At 44.4% G+C, this 25,627-nt stretch overlaps 1 pseudogene; it reads left to right on the top strand.

Annotated features, from left to right (window-relative positions):
- The first annotated feature begins 3,879 nt into the window (after positions 1–3,879).
- Positions 3,880–8,297, top strand: LOC145355603 (fibroblast growth factor 19-like; annotated as a pseudogene).
- The last annotated feature ends 17,330 nt before the right edge of the window (positions 8,298–25,627 follow it).

Below are 25,627 nucleotides of genomic sequence, written 5' to 3'. Positions count from 1 at the left end.
AAATGCTTTTTTATTTCACTTTTGCAAAAGACTTGAATCACTCCCTCTCAGTGTACAGTTAATATACAATTAATCTTGTCTGTGAAATTGTACTGCCTACTCTGAATTATCTATTTATTTAAATTATTGCTGTCAATATTTATATTTATATATATATATATGCCAATCCTTTTTATAAGAATGTTTTTCTAACTTAAATGGTGATTTGTACAACTAAAATATAACTATAGTAGAAAATAAATGGCACTTTGTTTCCTAATGAAGTTTTACATTTGTTTGACTTGTTCAAAGGTTGATGATTGTGTCTTATTGCAACAGATCAGAGTGGTCAGATTATCATTGATACGATTTGATTTGTGTGCATATCCTTGTCAAGCTCCATGAACTTGCATATTGTCATTCATTACCTCGTGGGTAAAAATTCTGATTGCCCCTCTGTATTTACAAAACCAGTGTGCAATTCAACCAGTTAATCCCCAGACACAACTGCAGTTTGAGGTCAAGAGCATCAAGGTTTGTAGTTTTAAGCATTATTCACTTAATTTTATTTAATGAATGGGTGTGTAATTTTATGGGGCTATGTATTACATCATGTACAATATTGTCCAGTTCTAATCTTTCGCTGTAAAGGATGTTGTTAACATTGCAGGAAAGGGTTGGAGAGGATATAATTTATTTTGTGCACTTCACAAGATGGAACTGTCCAACATTTCTGAGCAATGACATTAGTTAGCAAGATTTGAGGTATGTAAACTAAATACAAATTTTTGCAGTAAAACTCACCATTCCGTTAAATTTCAGACATTATGGGTGAAATGTTACGAGCTTTGCTCTAAGTGTCTAATATGAGTGAAAATCAGAGAATTGCTGGTCCGTTTTTTGGGTGAGTTTCCACTCCCAATCTATGCACTCTGTCTCTGAAATTTTGGCCTAGACCATTTCTGGCCACAAGTGGCAGTGGGCGGGACTTAACCCATCAGATAACCAGCAGTTCAGATCGGAGCCACAAACTGCACATGCACAGAAACAGAGAAAGATAAAGCTGTTCTCCTGCCAGAACCCTCGGGCCAGATACAGCCTCCCCCTACCTGCCAAGGACATCGGAGGCACCCAACATTACTGACCCCCTTACCCCCAAACCCCACCAGACCCACTTGCACAGGATCCCCTCATCACCCCCTGGGCCCGATTGCTACCTGACATGACTCTCTGTTGTAGTGGGAGAGTAATTTTCCTCATATTGACTGGAAATCTCTTAGGGCTAAGGGTCCAGATGATGAGGAGTTTGTCCAGGAAAGTGTTTTGGAACAAGATGTAGGTAGCCCAACTAAAGAAGGGACTATACTGGACCTGGTACTAGGGAATAAGCCTGGCCAGATCAACAAAGTTGCAGTGGGCGAACATGTGGCAAACAGTGAACACAATCCCATAAGTTTTTAGATATGCATGGAAAAGGACAAGTGTTGTCTAGGTTAAGGTGCTAAATTGGAAAAGGCTAATTACAACTGGATTAGGCAGAATTTGGAGGCTGGTGTTTGGGAGAGGCTGTTTGAGGGTAAATCCACATCTCACATATGGGAGTCTTTTAAGGAACAGTTGATCAAAGCGCAGGCAGGAATGTGCCTATGAAAAGGAAGGACAGGAAAGGCAGGATTCAGGAATCATGGATGACCAGAGAAATTGCAAGTCTAGTCAAAAAGAGAAAGGATCCATACATAAGGTCCAGGCAACTAAAAACAGATGGAGCACTTGAAGAACACAGGGAAAGTAGAAACAAACTCAAACAGGGAAAAAGGAGGGCAAAAAGGGTTCACAAAATGTCGTCAGCAGCAGGATTAAGGAGGATCCCAAAACATTTTATACGTATGTTAGAAACAAGAGGGTAGCTAGAGAAAGAGTTAGTCCACTCAAGGACAAAGGAGGGAAATTATGCATAGAACCAAAGGAAGTGGATGAGATCCTTAATGAGTACTTTGCATCTGTGTTCACAATGGAAGGGACATGTTGATTGATGGTGTCTTGGAGGAGTATGCAAACCCTCTAGAGCAAGTTATCATTATGAGGGAGGAAATGTTAGATGTATTAGAAAGCCTTAAGTAGACAAATACGCTGGGTCAGATGGCATCTATCCCAGATTGCTGAGGCAGACAAGAGAGGAAATTGCTGGGCCTCTACCAAAGATCTTTGGCCAAAGTGAGGTCCCAGAGGATTGGAGGATAGTCAAAGTTGTCCCATTATTTAAGAAGGGTAGCAAGGATAACCCGGGTAATTATAAGCCAGTGCACTTGATGTCAGTGATAGTGAAATTGTTGGAGAAGATTTTCAGGGATAGGATCTTTATCACATTTGGAATTGAATGGTCTGAAAGATATGTAGGGAGACAGGTAGTATTGAGGAAGCAGGGGGCTACAGAAGAACTTGGACAGGTTAGGAGAATGGGCAAAGAAGTGTCAGATGGAATACAATGCAGAAAAATGTGAAGTTATGCACTTTGAAAGGAGGAATTGACTAGCTTCTAAATGGGAAAATGCTTAGGAAATCAGAAAGAAAAAGGGACTTGGGAATCATTGTTCAAGATTCTCTTAAGGTTAATGTGCAGATTCAGTCAGCAGTTAGGAAGACAAATGCAAGGTTAGCATTCATGTCGAGAGGGCTTCTGATGCTGTATAAGGCTCTGGTCAGACCCCATTCGGAGTATTGTGAACAGTTTTGCGCCTCATATTTAAGGAAGGATGTGCTGGCCTCCAGTGGAGGTTCTTAAGAACAATCCCTGGAACGAAGAGCTTGTCGCATGAGGAATGGCTCAGGACTCTGGGTCTGTATTGTTGGAGGGGGGGATCTTATTGAAACGTAAAGGATACTGTGAGGCCTGGATAGAGTGGATGTGGAGAGGATTTTTCAACCAGTAGGAAAAACTAGAACCTGAGGGCATAACCTCAGGTTGAAGAGATGATCCTTTAAAACAGAGATGAGGAGGAATTTTAAAACAAAGATGAGGAGGAATCTGTGGAACTCTTTGCCGCAGAAGGCTGTGGAGGCCAGGTCATTGAGTGTCTTTAAGATAGAGATAAATAGGTTCTTGATTAATAAAGGGATCAGGGGTTATGGGGAAAAGGCAGAGAATGAGGATGAGAAAAATTTCAGCCATGATTGAATGACAGAGCAGACTTGATGGGCCGAGTGGCCTAATTCTGCTCCTATGTGTTATGGTCTTATGGTCTTAGCAACAGACAGCATGGTTTTGTATGAGGGAGGGCATGTCTCGCTAATTTGAATTAGTTTTTTGAAAAGGTGACAAAGATGTTTAATGAGGGAAGGGCTGTGGATATTGTTTACATGGACTTTGGTAAAGCATTTGACAAGGTCCTTCATGGCAGGCTGATGAAAAAGGTTAAATCACATGGGATCAAGGGTGAACTAACTAGATGGATTCAGAACTGCTTGGCATATAAAACAGAGGGTAGCGACGGAAGGTTATTTTTCTGAATAGAGGTCTGTAACTAATGGTGTTCCATAGGGATCAGTGTTGGGACCTTTGCTATTTGTAATATATATAAATGACTTGAAAGAAAATGTAGCTTCTCTGATTAACAAGTTTGCAGATGATACCAAGATTGCTGGAGTTGCAGATAGTGATGAAGATTCTCAGAGAATACAGCAGGATATTGATGGGCTGTAAAATTGGATGGAGAAATGGCAAATGGAAATTAATCCAGATAAATGTGAGGTGATACATTTTGGTCGTTCCAATTCAGGTGGGAGCTACAAAATAAATGGCAGAACTATCAGGAGCATAGATACAGAGAGATCTGGGAGTACAGGTCCACAGATCCGTAAAAGTGGCAGAAGGTGGAAAAGGTGGTGAAGAAAGCATACGGCATGCTTGCCTTCATTGTCCAGAGCATCGAGTGTAAAAGTTGGCAAATTATGTTAGTTACATAAAAGTAGGTTAGGCCACATTTGGAATACTGTGTCTCATTCTAGTCACCACACTACCAGAAGAACGTGGACATTTAGAGGGAATACAGAAAAGGCTAATCAGGATGTAGATCGTAGATCATAGAACTCTACAGTGCAGAAAGAGGCCCTTCTGCTCATCGAGTCTGCACTGAGCACAATCTCACCCAGGCCCTAGCCCCATATATTATACCCACTAATCCCCTCTAATGTACACATCCCTAGACACTAGGGGCAATTTCTTAGCATGGCCAATCAACCTAACCCACACATGTTTGGACTGTGGGAGGAAACCCACACAGGCACAAAGAGAATGTGCAAACTCCACACAGACAGTGACCCAAGCCAGGAATTGAACTCAGGACCCTGGAGCTGTGAAGCAGCAGTGCTAACCACTGTGCTACCATGCCATGCTACATTGGCTGGTTTGGAGGATATTAGCTCTGAGGAGAGATTGAATAAACTGGGATTGTTCTCCCTGTAAAGACGGAGGCTGAGGGGTGACCTGACAGAAGTTTATAGGGTAAATAGTTGGAAGCTTTTTCCCAGGGCAGAAATGACAATTGCAAGGGGGCACAAATTCAAGATAAGGGGGGAAGGTTCAGTGGAGATGTGCAGGGGAAGTTTTTACACAGAGGGTGGTGGGGGTCTGGAATGCACTGCCAAGTGAGGCAGTTGAGGCAGACACATTAACGACATTTAAGATTTATCTGGATAGACACATGAACAGACGGGGAATAGGTTGGTCCAGATAGGAAAACGTGATTGGCGCAGGCGTAGTGAGCCGAAGGGCCTGTTCCTGTGTTGTACCGTTGTTCTTTGTTGTTTTCCTTGCCCTCATCAACACAGGGACACAGATTCCACCCCCCCCCACCCCCTTCGCCCCACCCCCTGCATCAGGACACCTGCAAGTGCTAACTTGGCTTCCCCTCCATGATAACAAGGTGACATTTAACGAGAACTTTACAATATGATTCCCGTCCTTTGTGTCTTAATTTATTCTGTTTATATAATTGAATGATTAAATATTAGATCACTATTACCATTAAGGTGTTTAATCTATCAATGCTCGATTTGCTGACCAGTATACGGGAATAATCTGTAACCATTCCACTTGGTGACGGCCCCACTCTATGACTGGACTTCTTTCATTTTCTGCTCTCTTTTTCTTTCTCAGAAATGCTGTGATTCCCAAAAAAGGTGCTGGAGAATCATCCAGAGTCTGCAATGCACAATGAAGTGTTGGGATTGAGAACTCACCTCAGCTCAAACCATCACCTGTGAATTAAATCAAAATCCCAGTCTGTTGCAGACTGTCCTGGTGTATTCGATTTATCAGAAGTACAGACTTCAGTTTCTTTTCAAAAACATACACATATTTGATGTCACTTTCATTTACCTATTGCAGCTAAATATCAAAGTGTGGTTGGAAGGGTCTGTGCGTGTGTGTGTGTAGGTGTGTGGGTCTGCATGGGTCTGTGTGGGCCTGTGTATAGGTGTGTAGGTCTGTGTGAGTCTGTGTGTGGGCGTATGGGTCTGTATGTGGGTGTATGGGTCTGTATGTGGGTGTGTAGGTCTGTGTGTGTGATCTGCGTGTAGGTGTATGGGTCTCTGAAGGTATGTGGGTCTGTGTATGGGTGTGTGGGCCTGTTTGTGGGTGTGAATCTGTGTGTGGGTCTGTGTGTGGGTATGTGGGTCTGTGTGTGAGTCAGTGTGCAGGTATGTGGGTCTGAGTGTGGGTGTGTGAGTCTGTGTGTGGGTGTGTGGCTGTGTGTGTGGGGATCTGTGTGTGGGTCTGTGTGTGTGGTCTCTGAGTGTGAGGGGGGATCCTAATTTATGTAAGAAACAAAAGTTTAGTTTCAACTGAGATGAAGAAAAGCAGATTTTTAAAATGAATGCCGGCATGTGCCGGTTACAGAGATAAATTCAGGAACACGAGTGAAATCAAACACACAAAGTGAGTGGCGAACAAGAGGGGAGGGATAGTGAGGGGGTTCTGGTGATTAAGGGGCATTTTCGCCTCAGGTTAAGCGCTTGAAGAGGATGAAATATCACAAAGTGTGGATCATTCTCAGCACTGGGGGATTGCTTCTGGACAGTTCAGAGTAAAGTCCACATTTCAAACTCTGCCAAAGGTTTTCCTGTTTCAGTGTGTGTTTGTGTATGTTTTTGTGCCAAAAGGCTAGCATTTGCACGTATCTCCATCATTGCATAATTGATTCCAACTATGGCCATGGCCCCCCTCCCCCTCCCCCGTTCCCCCTCCCGCCCAGAATTATAAGGATGTGCTACAGAACCTTGTGAAGAGATGTCACATCACTGGCTTTCTGCCGGCGCTTTAAGGTGATTCTGATGTCATTTGCTGCATTGACTTTAAAAGCAGCAGCGATGGGTTCAGAGGCGGAAGAACGATCCCGTCCGTGTCCAGGACAAGCTCCCAGCTCCAGCTCTCGTGTTCGGGATGGGCTCCAGACTTGCCAACTTGCTGTGCTCGCACCTCGCCGTTCTCCTCGCCGCTTCACTGGTCAGATCAACCCCTCTGCTGAGGACGGACTCAGGAGCTCAGCTGGAGAGGAGTTGGGCTCAGCAGATCCGATTCATGCACCTGTACATGGAGGGGAACAGCAGACACTTACAGATTAACCCTGACGGACGCATTGACAGCTCCAACTCCCAGAACTATTACAGTAAGTTTATTTCTGGGTTGAATGTGACATTTAATGACCATTTCATAATTTGATTGTCATTTCTTTTTTAAACATTCATTCCGTTTATATCACTGGATTATGCAATATTATCTTTCTCTACTATCTTTCAATATTATCTTTCTCTACACCCTAGCTGTGACTGTAACACTACGTTCTGCACTCGTTTCCTTCTCTATGAACGAAATGCTTTGTCTGTATAGTGTGTGAGAAACAATACTTTTCACTGTATGCTAATACATGTGACAATAATAAATCAACTCAAATATTAGACTGTTATTGCTGTTAATATTTGGTATTTAAATCATAGAATCATAGAATCCCTACAGTGCTGAAGGATTTACCCAGCCAATCCCCCTGACACAGTCTGCGGATGCTGGAATCTGAAACAAAAACAGAAAACGCTGGAAAATCTCAGCAGGTCTGGCAGCATCTGTGGAGAGAGCATACAGCCAATGTTTCAGTGCTGAGAAGGATCACTCAGACTCCGAAACGTTGGCTCTATTCTCTCTCCGCAGATGCTGTCAGACCTGCTGAGTCAATCCATTATTTTCTGATTTTTATTTCAGATTTCCAGCACCTGCCATGTTTTGGTTTTTTGCAAAGATGCACCTGCCTTGTCATCTTTCGATTTCATATTAAAATATTAACTGCACTTGGTTCCTTATTATTTAAAGATCAGTTGAACAGATAATTTGAAAGTTTTTCTTTAGTACATGAATACTTAAAACAATTAAGATTTCACAGAATCATTGAATAGTGTGGACCTATGGGGTAAAAGTAGGCTGAAGGAATCAAATGACATCTCTTTCAAAGAGCTAGCGAAGGCACATCAGGCCAAATAGTCACCGTCTGCGCTTCTATGACACAGCGGAGAAAGACCAGGCAGCCCATTGTACCTCATGCCATCTTTGAAAGAAGTCTATAAGTTCCTCATCTCTATCCTTTCCTGGAGAGCACATGTCCTGTTTAACTCCTCTCCTGTCCTTACAAAGCCATCAAAAGCCACAGGACATCTGGGGAATGCTTGACTGCTACCTCTCCGTGCCGGTATCACTGACTAACGTGCGTGTTCTTTGTGGAATTACAGCTCTGCTGGAGATCAAGGCGGTGGAACCAGGACATGTGGTGATCAAAGGGGCGAGGACAGGACGGTACCTGTGCATGGACAGCGAGGGCAGCATTTTTGGATCAGTAAGTAATTGGCCATCTATTTGTACAAAACTAGCAAAGTTGGTCTGCAGACCCAGATTCTCAATGAGAACACCTCACCCATCCCTAAACATGTTAATCCTGACCATCCCAAGTGTAATATGTGGTGAATATCTCTTTTCCCAATAGATGACCTACAGTGAGGATGACTGCAATTTCAAAGAGGAACAGTTACCAACATTTTATAATGTGTACCATTCCCCAAGGCACAAGAAGGTGTTAAGTCTGAGCCTGGAGAAGCGCCCATTCATCCCCAACAGAGAACTGCCACCTCTTTCTATGTTTCTGCCTCTGGTGGACCAGTTGTCCACCACCATCCACAGCAGAAGAAATCCTGAGAGAGAGGCCAATGTCACAGACCCCTTTAGGATGAGATCTGAACAACAGGCGAGCCCAAAACTCTCCAGAATTGGAAGTGGATAATGGACCACACCGATCTATTTGAGACTATAACTACGATCATGAACATTGGCCAAAAGTACCATTACCAGGGTCCAGATTCTATTTATTTATTGTGTTGTATCATCATCTAGTCCTGAAACTAGAATAAGTTGAAGAAGTACTGATAGGAACAGGGTCACGAGATTACAAATTAATTGCGGAGGATAAAGTTATTTTCCTCCACAATCATCCTCAACACTGATGTCCCACAAGGCTATGTCCTCAATCCCCTAAGATACTCCTTATACACCTGTAACTGTGTGTCCAAATTTCCCTCCAACTCAATCTTCAAGTTTGCTGATGACACCACCGTCGTGGGTTGGATCTTAAATAATGATGAGACAGAGTACAGGAATAAGTTCAAGAATCTGGTGAACTGGTGTGACAATAATAATCTCTTCCTCAATGTCAATCGACTTCAGGAAGCGTAGAGGAGAACATGCCCCTGTCTACGTTAATGGGGATGAAGCAGAAATGATTGAGAGCTTCAAGTTTTTAGATGCTCAGATCACCAACAATGGTCCCCCCTATGCTGACACTGTAGTTAAGAAAGCCCACCAATGCCTCAGAAGACTAATATAATTTGGCATGTCAGCTACGACTCTCACCAACATTTACAGGTGCATTATAGAAAGCACTCTTTCTGGTTGTATCACAGCTTGGTATGGTTCCTGTTCTGCCAATGACTGCAAGAAACTACAAAAGATCATGAATGTAGTCCAATCTATCAGCAAACCACCTTCCCATCCATTGACTCAGTCTATACTTCCTACTGCCTCGGAAAAGCAGCGAGCATAATTAAGGATCCCACGCAAACTGGACATGCTCTCTTCTACCTTCTTCCATCAGGAAAAAGATACAAAAGCCTGAGGTCACATATCAACCGACTCAATAACAGCTTCTTCTCTGCTGCCATCAGACTTTTGAATGGACGTACCTTGCACTAAGTTGATCTTTCACTACACCTTAGCATTTACTGTAACATTTTGCAAAAAGACTTGAATCACTCCTTCTCAGTGTACAGTTAATATACAATTAATCTTGTCTGTGAAATTGTACTGCCTACTCTGAATTATCTATTTATTTAAATTATTGCTGTCAATATTTATATTTATATATATATGCCAATACTTTTTATAAGAATGTTTCTCTAACTTAAATGGCGATTTGTACAACTTAAATATAACGGAAGTAGAAAATAAATGGCACTATGTTTCCTAATGAAGTTTTACATTTGTTTGACTTGTTCAAAGGTTGTTGATTGTGTCTTATTGCAACAGAGCAGAGTGGTCAGATTATCATTGATACGATTTGATTTGTGTGCATATCCTTGTCAAGCTCCATGAACTCGCATATTGTCATTCATTACCTCGTGGGTAAAAATTCTGATTGCCCCTCTCTATTTACAAAACCAGTGTGCAATTCAACCAGTTAATCCCCAGACACAACTGCAGTTTGAGGTCAAGAGCATCAAGGTTTGTAGTTTTTAGCATCATTCACTTAATTTTATTTAATGAATGGGTGTGTAATTTTATGGGGCCACGTATTACATCATGCACACTATTGTCCAGTTCTAATCTCTTGCTGTAAAGGATGTTGTTAACATTACAGGAAAGGGTTGGAGAGGATATAATTTATTTTGTGTGCTTCACAAGATTGAACTGTCCAACATTTCTGAGCAATGACATTCATTAGCAAGATTTGAGGTATGTAAACTAAATACAAATTTTTGCAGTAAAACTCACCAGTCCTTTAAAATTCAGACATAATGGGTAGAATTTTCTGACCTCGTTGTGCTCATTTTATGATGGGAAAATGTTATAAAGTCGGGGGTAAAGCAGCTAGCAGGAATCGCACCTGTTTTCACACCCATTCCCATCTTACCATGGGAAAAAAATTGGTGCAATCGGAAGCCCGTCCAAAATGGATGAGGTGTCAATTTATCTGTCTTGTCATGCATCATAATGTCATTAGTGAGCTTCACTCCCAATTGTCCCAGCTCACCTGCCTTTACAATCTCATTTGCCACAACTAGATTAGTCTGGAAAACACCTCCTTTATAAAAGTCGGATTCTAGCACTAGATCAGTGAGGGTGAGCAAGGAGTTAAGTCTCTGCATTTAAACTGCTCCGTGCTGTTTGGTGGTGTGGTTCATGGTGCTCAAGTTGCATTTCGGGTCGGGGGGGAGAGGCTGCCAGTATATGGGGAGCTGTTGTTGTTCAGGGAAATCTCAGCACGGACGGAGTCTGAGTGCTGACCTCAAGTCTCTGGGTCCTAGTACAGGTAGCAGAAATCACTGCTGCAGGTAGGGGATATGCTGGCAAGTCTTTGAAGTGGCAGTGCTACAGTCTTAGGTACATCAAGCAGCATTGTCTATAGTCACTACTACATGGGTTCTGAGTGTGTGTTTGTGGGAGGGGGAAATGGTGGGTTGTGCTGCTGGGGGGCTGTGGGGGGAATGGAGGGTTATGTTGCTGGGGGACTGCTGGGGGCTGTTGGGGGGGAATGGGGGGCTGTGTTGCTGGGGAGTTGTGAGGGGATTGGGGGGTTGTGTTGCTGGGGGGCTGTGGGGTAGGAATGGGAGGCTGTGTGGGGGGAATAGGGAGCGTGTGTTGCTGGGGGGGGGTGCTATGGGGGGGGCTGTATGGCTGGGGGTGCTTGGGGGTGGAATAGAGAGTGTGTGTTGCTGGGTTGGGAGTGAGCAGGATTTTTAACCTCTCCATCTGTCTCTCCCCTTCCCCAAATTCCCCCCTCTCCTATCATATTGACAAGATGTCTTTTGCAATGCAACACATTGATTTTGCTGTTCTTTTAGTTGCTGCTGGAGCTGAGGAGGAGGAACTGGAGGGTGAATTGTGGGCATAGGGGGCCCAGGCCTTACCACTCGCAGAAATGATAGACTATCTCCAGAGGCAGGATGTGGCCACCATTTGTCCCGGGGGGGGCGGGGACCCTGGCAGTTCGCACATGAGTGTCCTTCGAACAGCTGTCAGACATTGCATGCTGCCGATGGCTCTGCTCTGAAAGGAGACAGTGCAACTCTTGACACCTGTGCCATTTGTTGCAGGACTTTGGAGCACGAAGGTTGGGGATGTCAGGGGGGTTGGGGGGTTGGGGGTTGGGGGGTGGGGGGGGTTGGGGGGTGGGGGGGGTGGGGGGGTGGGGGGGGTGGGGGGGTGGGGGGGGTGGGGGGGTGGGGGGGGTTGGGGGTGGGGGGTTGGGGGTGGGGGGGTGGGGGGGTGGGGGGGTTGGGGGTGGGGGGTTGGGGGTGGGGGGTGGGGGGGTGGGGGGGTTGGGGGTGGGGGGGTGGGGGGTGGGGGGGTTGGGGGTGGGGGGGTGGGGGGGTGGGGGGGTTGGGGGTGGGGGGGTTGGGGGTGGGGGGGTGGGGGGGGTTGGGGGTGGGTGGTGGGGGTGGGGGGGGTGTGGGTGGGTGGTGGGGGTGGGGGGGGGTGTGGGTGGGTGGTGGGGGTGGGGGGGGTGTGGGTGGGTGGTGGGGGTGGGGGGGGTGTGGGGGGGTGGGTGGTGGGTGTGGTGGGGGTGGGGGGGGTGTGGGGGGGGTGGGTGGTGGGTGTGGTGGGGTGGGGGGGTGGGGGGGTGGGGGGTGGTGGGGACACCCACTACCAGTGCCTGTGAAATTAATGCCTTAAAATTTTATGCCATCAGGTCATTCCAGACCGCCAGTGAAAACCTTTGTGGCATTTCACAACTATCCATCCAGAAGTGTGCGAAGGAGGTCATAGATGCCCTGTACGCCCAGACTGGCCAATATATCAAATTTAACCTGGACAGGCCCAGCAGGAAGCCCAGGCTGCAGGATTCATGGCCATCGCGGGGATGCCAAACGTACAGGGGGCTATGGACTGCACCCACATCACCCTCAAGGCCCTGGTCAAGAATCCATGAAGATTCATGACTAGAAAGGGCTTCCATTCAGTAAATTGCAACTGGTGTGTGATCAGCTTAACATTATGCATGCCTGTGCTAAGCACCCCGGCAGCGTGCATGACAGCTTTATATTGAGGAGCTCAGATATCCCAAAGGAAGAGCCCATGGTGCAGGGATAGTTTGTGGGGGACATGGGATACCCAGTTTGGACTTGCCTGATGATGCCTGTGCGGAGGCCTGAGACTGAGGCAGAGACCCAATATAACGAGGACTGCATTGCCACCCATTCAATAGTGAACCAAAATGTGGTTCAGGTGCCTGGACCATTCTGTCAGGGCCCTCCAATATAGCCCTGCATACAATATTGTCCACGTTGTGGTGGTGTGCTGTGCCCTACACAACCTGGTGCACCAGTGAGGAGACCTTCTAAAAGAAGAGGACATGGAGGTTGACCAATCAGGTGTCGCTGGGAAGGAGGCTGCCCAGCAGGAAGAAGCAGATGAGGAGGAGGAGGAGGAGGAAGAGGAAGAGGAGAAGGACGATGAAGAACAACACCGCCAGCTGGAGGGCTGGTGGCAGCAAGGATCAGGCACGTGAGGGCAGTGTGTGAGACCCTGATCAGCACATGCTTTGGCAATAGGAGGTTGTGTTGCCACACATGGGTTCCATTCCCCCTCACCCCAGAGTTCTACAATCTTCTGAACACTTGAGGTGGCACACTGGCACAGTAGTTAGCACTGCTGCCTCACAGCGCCAGGGACCCAGGTTGAATTCCGGTTTCAGGTCATTGTCTGTGTGGAATTTGCACATTCTCTCCGTGTCTGTGTGGGTTTCCTCCTACAGTCCTAAGATGTGCAGTTTAGGTGGATTGGCCACGTTGAAGTGCCCCTTAGTGTAAGGGGACTAGCTAGGGTAAATTCATGGGGTTATGGGGATAGGACCTGGGTGGGATTGTGGTTGGTGCAGACTTGATGGGCTGAATGATTCTATGATTTTAACACCAGGATGGTGGGTCTGGGTACGCTGTGTTAACAAGTTTCTTTGGCAGGCAGGAGGGTGATGACAACTTGCTAAGCCCCGTTGTGATGATGCCCTAGTGCAAAGCAGTCTGACTCCCATCTGTGTTTCGCATGCACACTAGCACCTGACCCACATATAAACTCCATGCAGGCCCCCAGGGCAGGATGAGTGGAGGAGGGGAGGGATCTTTTGTGGGTTCTGGGGATGCAATGGCAGTAAGTTACAGATGGCCCAGGGCGTCAGGGCCCCTTCCTGCAACACACGGCACCAGGTTAAGTGCAAAGAAGGGAGAGGAACTTGGGATGTAGGCAACTTACTTGACATTTTTCCATAAAGTGGAGGATTGGCAGGTGTTCATTCCTATGCTCCAGCCTGACCATGCTGTCACTTAACATCCACATCCCCTCCTCTCCCACAAGCTCTAGTGCCCATGCCTCAAAGGGGGTGAGGACCCAGATCTCAGGCTTACCACCTCCTGTCTTCACCCTCTCCCGGCAGTTATGGGCACTCTTCTCCTGTGGAGACAGGAGGAAACATGCAAAACCTAGTAGCATGAGAACTACAATGTATCGGGGGTGGTCCTCAGAGAACTGTGATACTCTTGGGAGGAAACAGGAGGCGCTTTGCAGTCAGGAGCTGGAAACATGCAGGGTGCTGGGGGTGGAGGGATCTGGGGGTCATTTAAGGGAAAGATGTTAGATGAGGTTACACACTCACCTTGTTGCCCAGGTTAGGTCATTTTTTTTTCTGGTACTGCCTCCTGGTTCTCATGGTCAATGCCCTGACACTCAGACATGTGGCCACAGCGTCCCAGGCTACTTCTGCGTTGCTTTCCATCGGGGAAGTGTCCCGTCTTGCCTCCACCACCTCCAGGAACCTGGCCAGGTTAGATTCCAAAAATCTGGGTGCTAACTTCCTTCAGGCCACTTTTTTCTGCACTGCCTGCCTGCCTGTACATCCTCGAGGTTTTCATGGAGCTTTCTTTTATTCGAGCAGATTAGCTGCAGGCAGTTTGGGTGAGTCACATGCCCGTTAGAGAATTCCAGTGAGTTTAATAAAGTTTGCCTCATTACCATGGCGGGGAAGCCAAGTCAGCACTTGCAGGTGTGCTGGTGGGGCGGGGGGGAATGTACCTCTGTCAGGGCAAGGGAGGGGGAGAGGGCCAGGACGTGGGTGTGCAGGACGAGGGAGTGCTGGGGGGCTAGGTGAGGGAGACCAGCGTTAGGGGAGATTGGAGGCAGGGGAGAGAGAGGGTCATGTTCGGCAGCCATCAGGGCTGGGCTGGGTGATGAGCCACATATCCAAGTGGATGAGGGGAGGGCAGCCTGAGGGGATAAATGGGTCAGTAATGTCAGGGGGGACTCCGATGTCGGTGGGGGAGGGAAGGCGGAGGCTGCATCTGGCCCAGGAGGGTCCTGCCAGGAGAGCTGCTTTATTTTTCACTTTCTCTGCACATGTGCAGTTTGTGGCTCCGGTCTAGGCTGCTGGTTATCTGGTGAGTTAAGCCCCTGCCCACTGCCTCTTGTGGCCAGAAATAGTCTAGCCCAAAACTAGCCCAACGACAGAATACATAAAATCAGGAGTGGAAACTCACCCGAAAAACAGATCAGCAACTCTACTGTTTTCACGCTAGCTGGACACTTGGAACAAATCTCATAAAACTGAGTCCTATTTGTCATTCTAAGGTGCCAGTAACTGGAATTTTACTGGCATATTTCACAACCGGCTGTGTACTAATCAATTTGCCAAAGTAAACATGGATGGTGTCACAATTTTCTTTCCATAAGTGACATGGCTGAGATAAAAAATGCAGTGGGAGTGCTTTGGAATTAAGATAAAAATGTTTCCATCCACTTTCATTTCTCAATTGGTTCAGATCAAGGGTATAACTTGTACTTCTGAAACTGATGAAATAGTTTGTAAATGAGTTCAGTAGCTTTTTTTAAATGGATGTGGTTTTTGTTTTGTTACATACATATTTGGCAGAAATAGTAGCCTTATTTCCAAGTCCATTTTGGCTCACTCCTGGAGCCAGTAGTCTTGTTTCCACTTTCATTATGAAAAGGAATATTCTTATCAAGGCAATAAAGCCTTTCTCATTCCGTGCAGGAGGAGAACAGGTCATTTGCAGTGCAAATAAATTGCCCTCAAATTTGCCAAAACTGTAAGTAAGCTAAACTCTCACAGAGTGAGGGAGAGGATTCTTTGACGCAATAGCTTCTCCTGTCCCTCATTTCTCTTCCCTACCTGCCCACACCTCCCCTCCAACTCTCCCCCTTAATCATGTTATTTTCTTCATTGTTCATGATTCACCAATCAATACATCAAACAGTCAAAGAAAGGTGCTAGTAAAATGATTATTAGTATCTGGTTATAAATACTGTCTGATACCAATGCAGCATGGGTCATTAATATTAAGAGCAGCAATGATATCATGCCATGTTAGTTTGTGTGCATCCAAACGGTGATCCCATCATGACTAAAAAAGGTTTTATTTTAAAGTTTATTTATTAGTCACAAGTAAGGCTTACATTCACACTGCAATGAAGTTACTGTGAAAATCCCCTAGTCGCCACACTCTGGCACCTGTTCGGGTCAACGCACCTAACTAGCGCATCTTTCAGACTGTGGGAGGAAATGGGAGCACCTGGAGGAAACCCATGCAGACATGGAGAGAATGTGCAAGCTTCACACAGACGGTGACCCGAGGCTGGAATCAAACCTGGGTCCCTGGCGCTGTGAGGCAGCAGTACTAACCACTGTACCACCCACAACTAAACAACTATTAAACAAGCCAGAGAGTTCAAATTTTATTTTAATAGCATCATGCAATGTTGTTAACTCACGGATATTTTCCTGTCAAATTATTTGTAACCCTGTGCAGACAGTAACACTGATTTCTGTGACAGCCTCCACATTGCACCATTTGGGTAACTGTAATTCATATTTGTGGGAAAGATTCAATACTGAAACCCAGATTGCCAGAAAACCTGTCAAGTTGTGTTTTATATATTTTGACTACCTGTTCTGTATAGAGCAGAAAGACCATCCCCAGGCTGCAATTCCCATTGTTCAATTGTTGGAGAGTTGTAGAAAGGAATGAGAACGGGAGCGAGGGGAAGGAATAGCCCTATTCACTTGCTGCTGCCGGTGCTCCTTCTTCCAGCCCTGGGTATACTGACACAGCACTTAGTCACATCCTTCAAGATAAGTCAGTACCACTAGAGATGAGTGCCTATTCTCTGGGAGTGACCTATGCCGCATTCAGGCTGATACAAGGCAACAGTTTCCCTGGGCCTGTTCCAGCCTTGTTACCGGTGAAAACTCCTTCCTGTTCTTTCACTTTCTGCTAATTCTCCTTAGCCTCCGGAAGATGTTGTTACAAATCATTTAGTGCAGCTGAAAGACATCAGCCAGCACAAACAGCCAGTATGATGTCTCCAGCTCTTCCATCCACAGGTTCCCTCTCTCCTGCTCTTGCCACTCCTGAGATTGGAGAAGCAGCAGGCTTAGGAAAGACAGTGTTGTTCTCCAATCACAGATCCTGGGCCTGATTTTACCATCAAGTTGTACCTGTTTTCAGGTGGGAAAACCTGATACAATCGGGCGTGAGGCAAATAGCGCAATCTGTACCCGTCTCCACGCCGGTTCCCCCTTTACCAAGGCCCACAACATTGTCTATAACAAATTTGAATTGAACTAAGAAATTGACAAGTTGCAGAAAAAGGTTTTGGATTGGGGGAAAAGTAGATTTTAACAAAATTAGGCAGGATCTGGACAAGGTAGACTGGAATGAGTTAGTTGTGGGAAAATCTACAAAGGGCAGTGGGGGGTGTTCAAAGATGAAATGAGGAGGATGCAGGCCCAACATGTTCCCTCCGGGGTAATAGGAAGATGTGGCAAACCCAGAGTACCATGGATGACCAGAGACATTCAGGATATAATGAGAAGGAAAAGAAAGACTTCTAACAAGTGTAAGGGGAGTAAGTCTGCAGAGGGATTAGTGGGGTATAGAAAGTGCAGGATGGAGCTTAAGAAATCAATTAAGAGAACAAAAATGGGATATGAAAAAACTCAGGATTTTCCCTACTTTTACCAGCCAAAGATATTCAATGAGTATATCAATGAGAAGATAACCAGGGAAAGAGTAGGGCCCATTAGGGACCAGAGGAAATCTGTGGGTGGAGGCAGAAGACATTGATAGGGTATCTTCACTCAGGAGAATGAGGAGGTATTCATAAACTTGGGAAGAGAGACTGTGAGGCTCTAGAGAAAATCATAAGGAATGACAAGGTATTGGATGTATTGGCGGGCTTAAAAGTGGGCAATCCTCCAGGTCCGGATGAATTGTGTCCCAGGCTGTCGTGGGAGGCAAGGGAGGAAATTGCAGGGTTTCTGACCCAAATTTTTAATTCCTCCCTGGCCATCAGGGAGGTGCCAGTGGACTGGAGAACAGCTAGTGTAGTCACACTATTTAAGAAAGGTTGTAGAGACAAGAAGGGGAAGTACAGACCAGTGAGTCTCACATCTGTGGTTGGGAAACGATTGGAGAAGATTCTGAAGGAGAGAATCTATCTCCATTTGGAGAGGCAAGGTTTGATCAGTGATAGTCATCATAGTTTTGTCAGAAGTGGGGGGGGGGGGGTCATGCCTAACACATTTGATTGAATTTTTTGAGCATGTAACCAAGTATGTGGATGAGGGGTCGTGTGGTCGATGTAGTTCATAAGGATTTCAGCAAAGCCTTTGACAAAGTCCCACATGGGAAACTTATTAAGAAGGCTAATGCACATAGGATACAGGGTGATTTGACAAGGTGGATTCATAATTGGCTTAGCGGTAGGGAACAGAGAGCGATGATAGATATTTGCTTTAGTGACTGGAGGCCAGTGACCAGGGATCCATGCTGGGTCCCTTATTGTTCATCAGTTACATAAATGACATAGATGACTATGTGGGAGTTAGGATCAGCAAGTTTGCCAATGACACAAAGATTGGCTAGGTGGTTCTTAGTGAAGTTGAGTGTCTTGGGTTACTCAAGATATAGACAAGATGGTCAAATGGGCAGATATGTGGCAGATGGAATTTAACCCTGAAAAGTGAGGTGATGCACTTTGGAAGGAGTAATTTGGCAAGGAAGTATACTATGAAAGGTCTGACACTGGGAAGTTTCAAGGACAAAGGGACCTTGGCGTGTTTGTCCATAGATCTCTGAAGGTGGAAAGGCAGGTTAACAGGATGGTGGAAAAGGCATATGGCACACTCACCTTTATGAATCAGAGTATAGATTACAAGAGCAGAGATCATGATGGAGTTGCATAGAACTTTGAGGCCACAGTGTACTGTGTGCAGTTCTGGTTACCACATTATAGGAAGGACATGAATCCACTAGAAGGGGTGCAGAGGAGATTCACCTGGGATGGAACACTTAAGTTATAAGGAGAGGTTGGATATGCTTAGGTTGTTTTCTCTGGAGCAGAGAAGACTGAAGGGTGATTGAGGTGTTCAAGATTATGAGGGGCACGGACAGGGTAGATAGGGAGCAACTGTTCCCCTTAGTTGAAGGCTCAGTTACGAGGGGAGGGAGGTTTAGAGGGGATTTTAGGAAAAACCTTTTTACTCAGAGGGTGATGATGGTGTGGAATGCACTGTCTGGGAGGGTGGTGGAGGCAAGGTGCATCACATCCTTTAAAAAATACCTGGATGAGTAGTTGGCCCAGCGTAACATTTCAAGGCTATGGGCCAAATGGGATTAGATGGGCAGGTCAGAGCCTTGCATGCATCAGTATAGGCTTTTCTGTACTGTGGTATTCTGTGATTCTGTGAATACTGCTTTCCCAACTGATCATCCACAGATGGCTGCTTATTTAAGGGCTGTCACTTCAGATTTTTTTTGTGACAAATGAATTTTTCCAAATTCACACAATGCTTCATCTGTTCCATGTTTATACTTTGCATAAATATCTTTCTAATCTGTTTAGAAATCTTCCTTAGTTCAGGAAGCCAGTTTGGGAGGAGTAATCCCCAGAACGCTCCTGGCAATGTGCTCTTGTTGGTCCATTTCACAATCTATTCCATGTTATGAAGCATAACACAGTGGCACAGTATTAGCACTGCTGCCTCATAGCGCCAGGGATCCGGGTTCAATTCTGGTGTCAGATCACTGTCTGTGTGGAGTCTGCATGTTCTCCCTGTGTCTGCATGGATTTCCTCCGGGTGCTCCAGTTTCCTCCCACAGTCCAAAAATGAGTGGGTTAGGTCGATTGGCTATGATAAATTGACCCCAGTGTCAGGAAATTAGCAGAGTAAATATGTGAGGTTATGGGAATAGGGCCTGGATGGGACTGTGGTCAGAAGAGCACAAGAACTAGGAACAAGAGTAGGCCATCTGGCCACTTGAGCCTGCTCTGCCATTCAATAATATCATGGTTGATCTTTCATGGGCTCAGCTCCACTTACCCCCCACCACCCCGCTCACCATAACCATTAATTCCTTTACCATTCGCGAATTTATCTATCCTTGTCTTAAAAACATTCAATGAGGTAGCCTCAACTGCTTCTCTGGGCAGGGAATTCCACAGATTCACAACCCTTTGTGTGAAGAATTTCCTCCTCAACTCAGTCCTAAACCTGCTCCCCCTTATTCTGAGGCCATGCCCCCTAGTTCTAGTTTCACCCACTAATAGAAACAACTTCCCTGCTTCTACCTTATCTATTCCCTTCATAATCTTATATGTTTCTATAAGATCTCCCCTCATTCTTCTGAATTCCAACGAGTATAACCCCAGTCTACTCAATCTCTCCTCATAAGCCAACCCTCAGCTACAGAATCAACCTAGTGAATGTCCTCTGCATCCCCTCCAGGGTCAGTATATCCTTTCTCAAGTAAGGAGACCAAAACTGTACACAGTACTCAAGGTAGGGTCTCACCAGCACCTTACACAGCTGCAACATAACCTTGCCATTTTTAAACTCCATAACTCGAGCAATGAAGGACAAAATTCCATTTGCCTTCTTAATTACCTGCTGCACATGAAAAACAACCCCTTGTGATTCTTGCACAAAGACACCCAGGTCCCTCTGCATAGCAGCGTGCTACAATTTTTTACAATTTAAATAATAGTCCATTTTGCTTTTATTCCTACCAAAATGACAACCTCACATTTACCAACATTGTGCTCCATCTGCTAGACCCTCACCCACTCATTCCGACTATCTCTATCCATTTGCAGACTTTCAACGTCCTCTGCACATTTTGCTCTGCCACTCATCTTAGTGTCATCTGCGAATTTTGACACACTACACTTGGTCCCCAACTCCAACTCATCTATGTAAATCATAAACAATTGCGGTCCCAACACTGATCCCTGAGGCACACCACTAGGCACTGATCGCCAACCAGAAAAACATCTATTTAGCCCCACTCTTCGCTTTTTGTTAGTTAACCAATCCTCTATCTATGCTAATACATTAATATAATACCATGCACCTTCATTTTAAGCAGCAGTCTTTGGTGTGGCACCTTGTCAAATGCCTTCTGGAAATCCAGATACACCACATCCACAGGTTCTCCATTGTCCACTGTACATGTAATGTTCTCAAAGAATTCTACCCAATTAATTGAACATGACCTGTCTTTCATTAGCCCATGCTGCGTCTTACCAATGGGACAATTTATATCCAGATGTCTCACTATTTCTTCCTTGATGATAGATTCAAGCATTTTCCCTACTACAGAAGTTAAGCTAACTGGCATATAGTTACCTGTCTTTTGCTTACTTCCTTTTTTAAACAGTGGCATTACAGTTGCTGCTTTCCAATCTCTGAGGCAACCACCTCAGAGTCCAGCAAATTTTGATAAATTACCACTAGTGCATTTGCTATTTCCCCCATCATCTCTTTTAATATGCTGGGATGCATCCCATCAGGGCCAGGAGACTTGTCTACCTTTAGCCCCATTAGCTTGCCCGACACTACCTCTTTCATGATAATGACAGTTTCTAGGTTCTTACCCGTCATAGCCTTCCTGACATCAATTTTTGGCATGTTATTTGTGTCTTCCGCTGGTTGGTGCAAACTCGATGGGCCAATTGGCCTCCTTCTGCACTGTAAGGATTCTATGATAGATTAGGCTTCTTTTGTAAAGCACTTAATGGTAACAATTCACTACACAGTTACACCTGATTTCCAAACGACTCAGACTACTTATGCTGCACAAGAAATTTTCCATTCTGCAGAAGTAAAAAAACTTTCTCCTGCCTGGGTGCATGATATTATTCCACATAATTATTTCATACAAATTGGATTTTATTGTATTAGTAATCTCACAGAGTAAAATGATCAAATGGCTCCTGAGCAACAATGTGGAATGATTGTTCACTATCACTGTCAGTGAGAAACATTGGAGCCCTCAGGTGTCTCTGTCCAACCTAAACTTTTAAGGGGCCAGAGGACAGAGATTGAATGGTTCACAATTGTATCTGTGTTTTGTTGGTCAGCAAGCCTGAAAACTCAAAAACTCAAAGGCACCAGAATAGAATTGGGCAATAGGTAAGTAGGCAAATAGGACAAGATTGAAGTCAATCGAAAAGCCTCTAGATAATCAGGTATGGTTTAAAATCGATTCACTAAGGGTTCAATATGCACTCCTGGCAATTACCTCACAAAAGCCTGTTCGTGGTAAACTTCCATTTGCAACAAAATAAACCAAACTCCACTCAATATTCCAACCTCTGTTTATAAGATAATTATGGATGGCCCAACATATGACCTTAAAAGTCCCCCCTTCACATCACCCAATCTGCTCTAAAATGATTCCAGGGATTTCACTTGCTATTTTTCAACCAGATTGTCAATGAAGCACTCTTGTTTCTGTGAATTCTGCTAAAATTTCAGCAGCTTTGTGGTATTCCGGAAGACTTTTAAAAAAAAAATCGGAACCATGACGCTGTCTGAAGCTCAGAAGCAGCAGTGCAGCAACCGTAAGTGAAACTGACCTGAAAGACAGGCTATAAAAAAAATCAGAACCATCAGTCTGGCTTTGGACAATTGCAAGTACTCCATTTAAAATAAAGAGTCTGCATTATCGTAGCCCCCGGTAGCACATGTTTTGCACTGTGTGCATCCCCTCTCCCAGATCCTGATGTCCCAAAGTCAACATGGGTTATTTTTTAATTCTCTTGTAGTAGCATACAATACATATCTGCTACATTGTTTCCCATGACACATGGAGTGCCAGTGTACAGACCAGTTATAAAATTGTTAAAGAGAGGCTTACGAGAATGACCAATTCTGAATTCCGGGTCACCAGAATCTATTAATGATAAACACATAATCAATAAAAATACTGACTGAAAAATAGCATTGTCTACTTTACCAGGGAGATATCTCGGTAACTTATCACACAGACATTCTCATAGATTTAACAGCACTACCCTGACTACATAACCAGTGCAGCAGCTAACAGAGTTATTCTAAATCTTACTAAGAAAGTACCTGTCTCTGGTCTCACAAAGCAATCATGCAAATTCACCACACCAGACTTCAGAAAACCCAATGAGAATATAATATTAAAGGAAAAATCAATGCAAACATTAATATTTGTTTAATAATTATCCTTCATGTCACAATCTACAAACATCTCCTCCTCTATCTTCTTCTCCTGGTTCTTTAGACAAGAGCCATTGTGACTTATCCTAATGCGACCTCAAGGTGAAACTGAAAGCCAATGTGTGGACCAAGAGCCACTTGACACTGATGTCATTGATTGTCTTGAGCCAGTATATTATGAACTTTCAGACAACACATTAAAACTTTGAAGACAGACTGTCTATTAATATGATTTCTCAAGCTCATATGACTTTTGCCATTCTGAGCCAGATAACCCCGAGCTCCAAGCAAATACTGAACTAAATGTGGACATTTATTTGTCAGATTCACACATCCCTTTGTTTAAGAATGAAGCATCAACATAAAGAACTAAAGTATTCCAGCTGGCTCGTCCTTCTGTTTCACAATGGAGAAACAAGACATCAAAACTCATGTCTTAGATGAGTTTTAAATTGATCCTATTGACCTTCCATTCTATTGTGATGGTCGCTCATCTAAACGAGACAGGATAAATTTCAAACTATCAAATAATGACATAGAGTATATAATCAACACACCACCTTTCTTTGGATGAAGGACTTTCAATTTGTTCAAGGCACATGATGGGAACAGCTATGTTTTCTGTCTACTTTTAAAACAGCATAAGCTGCTTGAAGAGACAGAGTTCTACCAGAGTCCATCAGAAAAACCATCAAAACAGCTGCAAGTCAATTACACAACAAAAGGTAATAAACAACTGTACACTGAATGTAGAATGACACTCCCCAACCTGTTTTAACTACAGGTTCACCCGAAAACCACCAACTATTCAAGGACAACTAGGGATGGACAATACATGCTGGCCTAGACAGTGGTGCCCATATCCAGTAAATGAATGAATTTAAAAAATCAACTACAAGAAGCAACACAGCCTACCAAAACTCCATTGTCTATATGACCAGCACTTCAACTAAAAGCCTCAGCTCATCTAAGAAACTGCAGGCCTGCCATGAAAGAGAAACTGTGACAATTATACTTTGTAATTGTATTTTTTTTCTTCAGCTGTATCTGATCTCTGTGTGAGTGTGTGTCAGGTGAGCAAGTGAATTGTCTCATTTTAAAGCTCTGGGGCAAATGTGGGATAATAAGTAACCTTCTTTATTTTAAAACTCACAAGGACACTTGCTACTGGAATTATTTAAACTGGGACCTGGGTGCGATTCCTGGCTTGGGTCACTGTCTTTGTGGAGTTTGCACATTCTCCCTGTGTCTGCGTAGGTTTCCTCCAGGTGCTCCGGTTTCCTCCCACAGACCAAAGATGTGCAGGTTAGGTGAATTGACCATGCTAAATTGCCCTTATTTGATTCGATTTATTATTGTCACATGTATTAACATACAGTGGAAAGTATTGTTTCTTGTGCGCTATATAGATAAAAACATGCAGTTCACTGAGAAGGAAATGAGACAGTGCAGAATGTAGTGCTACAGTCATAGCTAGGGTGTAGAGAAAGATCAACTTAATGCTCCTTCTGCACTGTAGGGTTCTCTAATTCTATTGGGACAATCACTCCATGGATAAGGAAATACGTAGACCTCACATATGAGGCATAATCATGGACAGTAAGAAAGTGCATACATTTTGCCTGTACCAATTCGGGTGCTGCACTTTGGAATTGTATCTATTGCAAATGAGGCAAATTCGACTTTAAAGGAATTGGAAATAGAAGGGAAAATTTACATAGCCAAAATCTTTTGAAACAAGAAATGAAAGAGGTTACAGTAGTGAGTTTTATGAGAACTAACAATAGAAAGTAAAATGCTACTTTCCATGTTAAAGCATTTCTGCAAGAAATTACTTAACTTGGCAAATGTTAGTGTCCTTAAACACAGGACAGCTGAAAGCCATAGCTAAGCAGATAGAATTGAATATAGATGATGAAGCGCTGATATCTGAAGTACTAAAGACGCTGTCCAGCAAAACGATCTCACTCCAGATTTGGAACAGATAAAAGCTAAAGAAGTTGAACTAGATCAAGAAATCAGACAAAATTCACCTCAAAGAATGGAGGCTAGAGAGAAGGAAAAGAAATTCCAAAGGAAAGTGAGAGAGAGATCGTACTTTTCAGCTCAGAGAGCTTGAGTGAGAGTTAGTCACAGAAAAATTGGGAGCACAGATTGCAGCAGCTGGGAAATTGACCTAACAGTGCAAATATGCCAGAGACAAAATCTGATCCCCTAAAGCTTTGTCCCTAAGTTTGAAGAGGAGGATGTAGAAACTTTATTTTCAGCCTTCAGAAAATTGGCAGCTCAATTATAATGGTCAGCAGAGCTTTGGACTCATTGGATACAAGGCCAACTATTAGGAAAATCTGTGAGGTTTCTTCCCTGCTGCCCACTGAGGTTTCTGCCAGTTATGATCAGATAAAGGCTACTATTCTCAGTGCTTTATAAACCCATGGCCTATCACCAACAATTTTGGAACCAGTGGATCCAAGCCAATTGACCGCACATATGAAGGGTTAAGAGAAACAGTACTGCTTCCGGAGTTTAAGAACTGTCAGCTATACAGCCTCAAGACTCACAGAGAAACACAGGGTTTACAGTCAAAGACATAGCTATCATGATTGGTGACTACGTGAACTCATAAACCTCTAGTCCAAAACAAATTTGGATCTAGTAACTCTTGCCAGCAAGGAAGAGAGAGAAAGGAAGGAAATGGATGGAACAGAAATAAACTCCAAAGGAAAGGAGAATAGAGAAGGTGGGACAGATTAATTCCCAACTTGAAAAGGAGATGACATGAAAAGTAAATCAGGAAT

The sequence above is a fragment of the Carcharhinus amblyrhynchos genome, chromosome 19, assembly GCF_965287045.1.
Source record: "Carcharhinus amblyrhynchos chromosome 19, sCarAmb.v2.hapA, whole genome shotgun sequence".
Classification (NCBI taxonomy): Eukaryota; Metazoa; Chordata; class Chondrichthyes; order Carcharhiniformes; family Carcharhinidae; genus Carcharhinus; species Carcharhinus amblyrhynchos.
The sequence above is the reverse complement of the archived record's forward strand: the minus strand, read 5'-3'. Positions and strand labels throughout refer to the sequence as shown.